At 44.0% G+C, this 10,601-nt stretch overlaps 2 long non-coding RNA genes across 2 annotated transcripts; one reads left to right on the top strand and one right to left on the bottom strand.

The window, feature by feature from the left end:
• Positions 1-1,991: 1,991 nt before the first annotated feature.
• On the top strand, positions 1,992-2,481 carry LOC147365465 (uncharacterized). The gene is made up of 2 exons (XR_015133575.1): positions 1,992-2,135; positions 2,291-2,481. It is a non-coding gene; the product is annotated as an uncharacterized LOC147365465 (long non-coding RNA).
• Positions 2,482-5,746: 3,265 nt separating this feature from the next.
• On the bottom strand, positions 5,747-10,231 carry LOC147365464 (uncharacterized). Its single transcript, XR_015135568.1, has 3 exons — positions 10,083-10,231; positions 7,573-7,649; positions 5,747-6,003 (listed from the first exon to the last, which is right to left on the bottom strand). It is a non-coding gene; the product is annotated as an uncharacterized LOC147365464 (long non-coding RNA).
• Between the last annotated feature and the right edge of the window lie 370 nt (positions 10,232-10,601).

Below are 10,601 nucleotides of genomic sequence, written 5' to 3'. Positions count from 1 at the left end.
TCACTCGAGGTCATGCATAGCATTTATGGGGAAGCTCTAATAGTTTTCACCAGAGCCCATTTAATCTTATTTTGTTGGTGGTGTTGTTCAGCCGCCCAGTCGTGTCCAACTCTTTGCAACCCTGTGCACTGCAGCATGCCAGGCCTCCCTGTCCCTCCCCATCTCCTGGAGTTTGCTCAAGTTCATGTTCATTGCATTGGTGATGCCATCCAGCCATCTCATCCTCTGACGTGCTCTTCTCCTTCTGCCCTCAATCTTTCCTAGCATCAGGGATTTTTCCAACAAGTCATCTGTTCTCGTCAGATGACCAAAATACTGGAGCTTCAGCTTCAGCATCAGTCCTTCCAGTGAATATTCATGGTTGATCTCCCTTAAGATTGACTGATTTGATCTCCTTGCTGTCCAAGGAACTTTTAAGAATCTTCTCCAGCACCACAGTTTGAAGGCATCAATTCTACATGACCACTGGGAAGACCACAGCCTTGACTGGGAGGACCACAGCCTTGACTATATGGACCTTTGTCAGCAGAGTAATGTCTCTGCTTTTCAACACACTCTCTAGGTTTGTCGTCGCTTTCCTGCCAAGAAGCAACTGTCTTCCAGTTTCACGGCTGCAGTCACCGTCTGTGGTGATTTGGAGCCCACGAAGAGGAAATCTGTCACTGCTTCCACCTTTTCCGCTTCTATTTGCCATGCAGTAATGGGGCCAGATGCCATGATCTTAGTTTTTTTAATATTTAGTCTTAAGATGGCTCTTTCACTCTCCTCCTTCACCCTCTTCAAGAAGATCTTTGGTTCCTCTTCGCTTTCTGCCATCAGAGTGGTATCATCCACATATCTGAGGTTGCTGATGTTCCTCCTGCCTATCTTCATGCCAGCTTGTAACTCATCCAGCCCAACATGTCTCATGATGTGCTCAGAGTATAGATAAAACAAGCAGGGTGATAGCAGACAGCCCTGTCATCCTCCTTACTCAATCTTGAACCAATCTGTTGTTCCATACAGGGTTCTAACTGTTGCTTCTTGACCCTCATACAGGTTTCTCAGGAAACAGGTCAGATGGTCTGGTATTCCCATCTCTCTAAGAGCTTTCCTTGGTATGTCATGATCTACACAGTCGAAGGCTTTAGCATAGTCAATGAAACAGAGATAGATGTTTTTCTGAAATTCCCTTGCTTTGTCTATAATCCAGTGAGTGTTGGTAAGTTGATCTCTAGTTTCTCTTCCTTTTCTAAACCCATCTTGGACATCTGGAAGTTCTTGGTTGGCATAGTGCTGAAGCCTAGCCTGCAAAATTTTAAGCATGACCTTACTAGCATGGGAGGTGCATGCATTTCTTATTTTACATCTAGTTCATTAAGATTTCTTTTCCAGTTTCTAATTCCTAAGGATGTTGACTACAAGACATGACAACTGATAGAAAGGATGCAAGGGAGGCAATATAACCATGAATAAAACAAACAGGACACTCAATAGCATCGCAGTTTAGGAGTGGAGACAAACAGCTGCACCCTTCAACTGGCAGGAAAGAGCTATATTATAAAACAGTGCCAGAAATCATGTTTATAATGTTGACCTTGAGTCATTAAGGAAAGTTCGACTCATGCTCAGATTACACTGGGACATTAGTGAAGACTGAACTGCACTTCCACCTAAAACTTTTTTGAATTTCTGTTTTCCAGTGAATACATGTGTCACTATTTACACCTCAACTAATTAGGAAACGTTAATAGGAGGCTTAGCTTGAGCCCCAGCTAAGCCTGACCTAGGGCTCAGAGCTATGTGATCATGAGAAGATAGGCCCGTGGAGAGGACGCTAGGGCTCCCGGAGGGAAAAAAAAGACTCACCGCAGGAAAAGAGAGCACCTGCAAAAGAAGGTGCAGGAAAGAGGTGTCTGAATGAGAGAAGGGGCATCCTGAGAGGCTGTGGTTCTCCTCCCCCCGCCCCGCCCCCTGCCCCCGGCTGATCCTCCACACTGCCGCCTACCGGCAGGCCTGAGAAGCACCCTGGAGAGTGGAGCGCCCTGGATGGTGGAGCTGAGAGTGGAGCGCCCTGGAGAGTGGAGCTGAGAGCACGGGGCGTGGGCCGCCCAGGAGACCCGCTAGGGATTTGGAAAGGGCCAGAAACTCCTGAGGTAAATGGGTCTCAAACCCCTTTGGGAAAGCTGAGGGTGTTACCGTGCGTTGTCAAATGGATTCTATTTCCTCCATGCTGTTGTTTTTCTTGGTGTTGGTTTGGTTGGTTGGTTGGTTTTGGCCACATCCTGGGTTATCTTTCCTCCCCAACCAGGGACAAACCCAAGCCCTCAGCAGTGAAAGCAGAGTCCTCATCACTGGACCACCAGGGAATACCTGCTGTTGTTTTTCACATTGGCAACACTTGAAGATCTGACACCTAAACTCTTCTGCCGATGATAAAAGGAATATATCTACTACTATTTGAAATAAAAATAGTATCATAATATCAACTGTGAAGAAGAAACTATAAATATATATGTGTGTGTATGTATATACATAATGTATATATGTAATATGTATGTACATATATTTATGTATATAATATATATATATATATACTCTCTTAAGTAATATGGGGATATGGAGGAAGATAAAAGTGGAGCAAATAGCTGAAAGAAATAAAAACAGGGATGCTGCTGCTAAGTTGCTTCAGTCATGTCTGACTCTGTGCGACCCCATAGAGGGCAGCCCACCAGGCTCCCCGTCCCTGGGATTCTCCAGGCAAGAACACTGGAGTGGGTTGCCATTTCCTTCTCCAATGCATGAAAGTGAAAAGTGAAAGTGAAGTCGCTCAGTCGTGTCCAACTCTTAGCAACCCCATGGACTGCAGCCTTCCAGGCTCCTCCATCCATGGGATTTGCCAGGCAAGAGTACTGGAGTGGGGTGCCATTGCCTTCTCCAAAAAACAGGGATAACAGGGTCTTAAAAGCTGGTTACAATGTGAGAAATCTGTTACTCAATGTTCTTATATGTGCACTTGTGTGATTATATGTGCATGTTCAGTTTTGTGTGTGTCTCACTGCAAGAGAAGTGATTTGGTCAATAATATATTTGGAGACTGCGACTGTAACACAACTGCTATAATGTGGATGAATTTTGGTTAAATCCTTATCCTGGGGCCTTAGATAAAGGTTTATTTTTCTACAAAGCTGTTGTTTCTTGAATGAATTATTAAAATGTCTCCTTAGATAAATTAGTTCTCATTCAAATATTGAAAATGAATGTATAGTGTGTGTGTGTATGGATATATGAACACACACTAGTTCAGGGGCTAATTTTAGATATAAGAAACTGATTTGGAAAGTGATTAATTTATTTTGAATAAGAGATAATTTTAAATAAAATATATGTGCCATTTAAAATAACAATGCACAGTACTGGGATTCAAAGATAGTTAAAAAATGACACCTTTCTTCTCCTTGAGTTTTTAAATAACATTTAAAAGAAATAGATATAAATATTTTGAGTGTTTATAACAAAGGCTGCAGATCTTTACTATAAGATAGATATACCAAATGGCACATCAAACAGAAAGGGGAAGAGGAAGGAAGAGACAATGCACAAAGGAGGAAGCAGAAATAGACAACACGTCTACAAAGCCTTTTCTCTACTATAAAGTTTAAATAAGTAACATGATGTTCTCCCTCTCCTTTTACTGGGAGGGAGAGAGGGGCTTCCAAACCAAAAAGATGTTAAAAGATGTCCAGAGCCACTCAAGTTGGCAAAAGTGTTTATAAATGGATGACGTCTCGTGAGTGCACGGGACACACGGGGCTCAAAAGCGTGTGATCTCCGGCAGCCCGACCCACGACGAGCTCAACATGCACTCACAGAAAGTAGCTCATAAACCATCACACCACTGACAGAGAAGATTTACAATCAGGTCAACCTGTGCTCGCTCATTAGCTCTGAGATTAATGACATGTTGTTAGGGAACCAAAAAAAACAAACAAAAACCAGATGTGAGATCCATTACCTCTTTTGTTACTGAAAAAACTGATTCTGGAGAAGGTGTATCAGTATTTGTGGACAGTAAACTCCCTGGCCCTGGACCTGGAATTAGGCCCTCTTTCAAGGGCGCGGTGCGGGCAGCGCTCTGCACAGGGAGGAGGAAGGCGCACATGTGCTCTCTCTGGGGGAGCGCACTCTCAGGAGGGAGGCTCAGATGGAGTATATGCTGTCTCTGAACTCAAGGGTGTGATAAGATAGAGGGTGGAGAAAGTGGTGCCTAATGACTGTGCTTCACGTGCAAGGAAACATCCAGTGTGCGTGGGAAGAAACATATTCTCTAATTTTGTGTCCTACGACTGAGTGACTTCACTTTCACTTTTCACTTTCATGCATTGGAGAAGGAAATGGCAACCCACTCCAGTGTTCTTGCCTGGAGAATCCCAGGGATGGGGGAGCCTGGTGGGCTGCCATCTATGGGGTCACACAGAGTCAGACACCACTGAAGCGACTTCGTAGCAGCAGCAGAAGCAGCAACCACTCATCCTGGGGTGTGGCCACTCCCTTGAGGGAAAATATCAGCCCTTGGCCAGTACCATTCCGTGCTCTCCCACCATCACTGCTCTCAATGCCAATGCCTTCCCCTTTGAAGAGCATCCTGGAACCAGTGGTGGGAGTTTTGATTTTGCCTCCAGTGGCTCGGAACAATACATTAGGTAGATTAAGGGCAAAGCCGCTTTCTACCCAATTATAGATGTTGACTACCCCTTTTGCTTCCCATCACAAATCCTGAGCAGCCTCATCGTCCAACATAGTTCGTTACAGGTTCACCATGACAGCAAGTGGCAATATAAAGTTAGTCCAACAAAGAATGGTCAACATAGAAATATGACTATAAACTTCCTTTCATTCCCAAAGAGGAATTGAGGTCCATAAATTAAGCCCTACTTATAAAGTGAATCTAGAGCCATTATAGTCAAAAGAAATGAAAAGTTGGAAATCAATTTCCCTTGCCTTTCAGAATTAAAAAGACATTAACATTCAAAATGCACCCTTCCTAATTTTTTATCCTGTTCAGTTGTAACAGAGGGATTCTCCATCTTGGGCAAAGTGATTCTTGCAGCAGCTATAGCGTAAGCTGCCTTGTCAATGTAGTTCATAAGAACTGTATTATTTATTGCCAAATCTTTACAAACCATGCTTGAAAGAAGTCCAGAGTTAATTGCTAGTAAGACATACAAGATCATGATAGCACTGGCCCACAGCTGCCAGATTTAGAAAATGACTCAATCCCTAGTCCCTTGGACAGTTAGCCTGGAACAAAATTATATTCCCGGAACTTAGCACCTAGTCCAAACCAAAAAGAGCTGGCAAGAAGACAGCAGAGATTCAACAGCACTGACAGAAAAGTACCAGTTTGTTTTGAGCTGTGCCAGTGCACCAGAGTTTTTATTAGTTGTCCAGAGACCATGACCTCTGAACTTTAAGTCAATTGGGAAATATCTCTTGGCAAGAGATTATTTTTGGAACTATCAATTTTCTAGATTGGGAGAGAAACCTATGCCTACTGTCTTTTCTCAGAGAAGACCATTTAAGCCATTGGTGCTTTGAGCAAAGTCTAAAAATCTGACTTAGCAGCAGCCCCAGTCTTATTTGAGGGGACTTTCACCTACCTAATGTATGTAACATTTCCTAAGTTTCAATTTTGCCTTTAAATTCCATGTGTCTAGTGTTAAAAGATATTTTCGAAAGATGCAAAATCATAACTCACACACAGATATAAAATGAATACAAGGTAAAGATTTTATTTAACTCACTGAGTAAACCAAAGAGATAAGCAACTGGTTCAAGGGAGAAGGCAAAGAAGCACAAATTCTTATGGAGTAAGGAATGTTGAAGTGAATATGCAAACGGATACAAAATTGGCTTTTGCATAGGATGGAGGGGTAGGTGTTGTCCATCAATGGAAGGAATCATTTCCATGTCAGCAGACAGCAGTTATTTTGCATTGCCGTCAGTTATTTTCAACTTACAGAGCTGTAAAATAGAAATCAGAATCAGATAACCACAAAAGGTGTGTGTTAGTCTAAATGGGACAAGGTTACATAATTTTTTATCAGAGTGTACCTTTTACCTCACTGCTGCTGAGTCACTTCAGTCATGTCCAACTCTGTGCGACCCCATTGCCTTCTCCTTACCTCACTAGCACCCCAATATTAATTTGAATGTAGACCCCAGTTTGCTATAATACAGAGCATTTACATTCTTCTGTGAGCAGGCCTTTCTCATCTTTGGCCATAGATGCTGTTTCTACTGGAGAAGGCAATGGCACCCCACTCCAGTACTCTTGACTGGAAAATCCCATGGACGGAGGAGCCTGGTAGGCTGCAGTCCATGGGGTCGCTAAGAGTCGGACACGACTGAGTGACTTCACTTTCACTTTTCACTTTCATGCTTTGGAGAAGGAAATGGCAACCCACTCCAGTGTTCTTGCCTGGAGAATCCCAGGGACGGGGGAGCCTGGTAGGCTGCAATCCATGGGGTCGCTAAGAGTCGGACATGACTGAGTGACTTCACTTTCACTTTTCACTTTCATGCATTGGAGAAGGAAATGGCAACCCACTCCAGTGTTCTTGCCTGGAGAATCCCAGGGATGGGGGAGCCTGGTGGGCTGCCGTCTATGGGGTTGCACAGAGTCAGACACGACTGAAGTGACTTAGCAGCAGCTGTTTCTACTACCTCTTGCTGTGGGTTCACTAGTCCTAAAAGTCCTGCCTTGTAATCTGAGCCTTATTAATATCACATGGTGGAAAGTGAGTCTTGAATCTGTGCACAAGCTCCTTGACAGCTCACTTCTTTGGTCTGGAGGCATAATGGAATTGAGACAGCTCAGCTAATGCTCCCTACCAAGGTCTGGCACTCATCACTGAAACCCTCTGTCACACACACACACACACACACACACACACACACACACACCAGCCACATCACATTCTAAAAGCAGCAAAAGAACACTGTTTTATAAGTGTGTTCACAACAATTTCTTTCCCCTGTAAATGGATGAGTGCCTCAGCCCCTCCACTGTCAATCCCTCTGAAGCTCGCTGGTGTTGCAGGAAGCCCAGGAGGCTGAAGCACGTGTGTCTTTGTAATCCAAGGAACTGCAGCCTGGATATCAAAGCCACCACATGGGGACAGCACCTCCGCGGAGGACAGCAAGGCCAGGGTTGGGTTGCTCGCCAGCCCCCCTCACGCCTGTCTGCTGAGGCCAATCATGGACCCCCTACATTTACTGTGTCTCCTGTTTCATGAAAGACAACCACAGGCCTTTGACTCAAACCTCATAAGCGGCAGTAACCAGCAAGTTCAAAACGCCATGTAGCCCAAGGGAAAGAGACTCTGGTCCAGGCTACAGCACTTAGGGGTTACTTGTACAGCCATGCAGACTGCATCAAACCAGATGGTCAAAAAATCTGTGTGACGTGGCCTCACCTAAACCCTCCATCTTATGGCTATTTTGGCACCCAAATCAATTCTACTCCTTATATATTTCTCCGGGTTCTCTGAAAATGCCTCAAAGCCCAGCATTCCCCTAGATTCAACTCACCTCTCCATACTCTGTCCAAGAGGACCAGGCAAGGAAGCGGTGGGTCCCTGCAGCCCAGCCTCCACCATGCTCTCCAGCTGGGGAGGCAGGAAGGGAGAGGGTGGAGACAGGCCAAAAGAATCAGAGCTAAATGCTATTCCATCACATCCATCACAGGAAATAGAGAGTCAGAAATAACTACTCGGCTAACACCAAGTACTACATAAGGTGAGTTTCTGTCTCATGTATCATCAAGATAGGAAAAAAGAACTGTCCTTTAAGCGATGTCACAGCATCTAACGTAAGATACATCCCAATTAGAAACTACACATTGGAGCAAGAAAAAGTGAATCTTAGAGTCAATGGCATACAGTAATAATAGTAACACAAGCTAAAATTTGTGTGTAGTTCCTATGTTCCAGGCACTGTTTAAGTTCTTTATTTGTATTGTCTCATTCAGCCCTCACAAGAGCTTCATAAAGGCAGATGTTATTAGTATTATTATCCCACTTTTTACAGAAGGAAATGAAAGTAGAGTGAGTCAGTAACTTGCCCAAGGCCACATAGGTGTTAGTGGAACCAAATGTCTGAGTCTAAATTCCTACTCCTGCATCATCGCAGCTTCTCTGGAAATTACACGAAATACACAGAAGCAACAAAAAAGTCACTTGTCATCCTATTGCTGAAAGACAGCATCCAGATCTGACACTGTTCCTTCCAGTCATAAGAATAACAATACATTGTCCATGTGATTTTTAATGATCAGTATTTTTAAAGCAATAGTGTACAGAGGAACCAAATGGAACTATGTATATATTAATAAGTATCACCCTCAAATTTCTGTCCAACATTTTAGAATAAATCCACCATGAGCCCTTTGACATCCCAGCCATTCCTCTCCTTGCTTCATCCCTTACTGGGTTAACCCAAGCTTTCCCAAGGTTTTCCCCTTTTCCATATGGTGTCTAAGAAGGTCACCAAGTAATGTGTTTCTCGTATCAGTGCCAAATGCCTCTCTTAGACCCTGGACGCTGTAACATGATTCTGCTGAATTCTTGCAGAAAATGCTCACAGACCCCTCGAGATACCATATGGCAAGCAACCAGATGTCATCATAAAAGCATGACTCAGATTTCCAGGCAGCCAACAGCCTCAGAGGACAAAGCTCCTCCAAGGCCCTGGAGTGCTTGCAACACGGCTGACTGGTTGGAACGGGTATCTCCAGGTCAGAGAACCCATCCCAGAGGGCTGCCTGACACTTGGGAATGCAGGTGGGGCTTAAAAGCTTCTGCAAAACAAAGCTGAAGATTTCGCCTGCCAGTCACACAGCCAGCAAACCCAGACCAACGGAAGGCAGATTAACAATAGTCTACAGAAACAAATGAAAAGCATTAGGCTGTGATATATTCCCCTGAAACCACACAAAAGGAAAAAGTACAGCTCCTTTCACTGTTAAAGCCCACAAAGGCCCTGTATGTGACTGGGAATGGTTTTGTATAGAAAGAGACTTGTGGCTGGTATGAGCGAGTGAAGTCGCTCAGTCGTGTCTGACTCTGCGACCCTGTGGACTGTAGCCTACCAGGCTCCTCAATCCGTGGAATTTTCCAGGCAAGAATACTGGAGTGGGCTGCCATTTCCTTCTCCAGAGGATCTTCCCAACCCAGGGATTGAACCTGGGTCTCCTGCATTGCAGGCAGACGCTTTATGGTCTGAGCCACCAGGGAAGCCATAGGTTTTCTCAAACTAGGCAGCAGGTGAGAGGGACTTGCTATTTCTTTGAGGCTTGGGAGTTTTGTGAGGAGTTTTAAATGCTGAATTTTTGATTTTAAAGATAGCATAAAATCATCTTGTTATAAAGAGATCATGCATCTGCCGTGATAATTCATATCCAGAGAAAGTCTTTCTGTAAAATAAGATTTTTGTTTCTTAAGGGAGTGTTTTTCCCACTGAAGTCAACATATTCTTGGGATTTTATGAGAAGGTTTTTTCCTTTAAAAGGTTAATATAGCTCTCAAATTTGAGAAGTATTCGTCTGGTATGTTAAAAAAATATTTTATTAAAACTCCAATACCTCATTATGATTTGGGATCAAACTACAATGTGGGATTCCTCTTTATTTCCATTTCTCTGTCACATGACTTCCTCCCACTCGTTCCCTTAAATGAGATATAAAGTCAGGTGAAGTTAATATTCCCTGGTGGCTCAGCGGTAAGGAATCCACCTGGCAATGCAGGAGACGCAGATCTGATCCCTGGGTCAGGAAGATGCCCTGGGGAAGGAAATGGCAACCGACTCCAGTATTCTTGCCCGGCAAATCCCATGGACAGAGGAGCCTGGCGGGCTATAGTCCATGGGGTCGCAAAGAATCAGACACGACTGAGCGACTAAAAACAACACGAAATTAATGTGCAATAGATCTGTCAGTGGAAAGATATGGATTTAATGAAGGGCATTGACTGTTTTAGGCATAAGTGTAGTTCTGGAATAGTAATGAAAGGCACTCTACAGAAAGAAAAAACATTCATTCTTACCCAGAAGCCTTGTGGGGGCGAAGGCGAGAATGGGACAGGTTCTCAAAGCCAGCGGGGCTCCTGGCTCCTCTGGCTCCTCCTCCTCTGGGGTGGAGCCTCCGGGCATGATTGACACAAGACCTACCGCTTGGGAGGAGCCGCCGCAAGGCTTCTATGGGCTGGCCAGAAAGTTCCTTGTTTTTCAAGTAAAAATAAAAGACACATTTTTCATTTTCACCAAGAACTTAATTGACCAACGTATTCACCATTTTGTTCCGCTACCTTCTGTCATTTTCCAGGCAACTTTAGAATTCCATCTTTCCAAGACATTTGATCTTTTTGAGCAAAGAACTATTCCAGGTTCGTTTTACAGTCTTCCAGGGAGTTGAAATACTCTGCATTAAGAGAATTTTGTGAAGACTGAACTAAAGAGCAGTCTGAAGGTGCAGTGTCTGGTGAATACGGTGGATGAATCAGAACTACCCAGCCAAGCTGTAACGATTTCTGCCTGTCACCAAAGAAACACATGGTCCTATGATA

This window comes from Bos grunniens, chromosome 10 (assembly GCF_055505025.1).
Source record: "Bos grunniens cultivar Pamir isolate PY7600 chromosome 10, Bosgru_T2T1.0, whole genome shotgun sequence".
NCBI classification, from domain to species: domain Eukaryota; kingdom Metazoa; phylum Chordata; class Mammalia; order Artiodactyla; family Bovidae; genus Bos; species Bos grunniens.
Note: the sequence above shows the minus strand (reverse complement) of the source record. Positions and strands in the feature narration are given on the sequence as shown.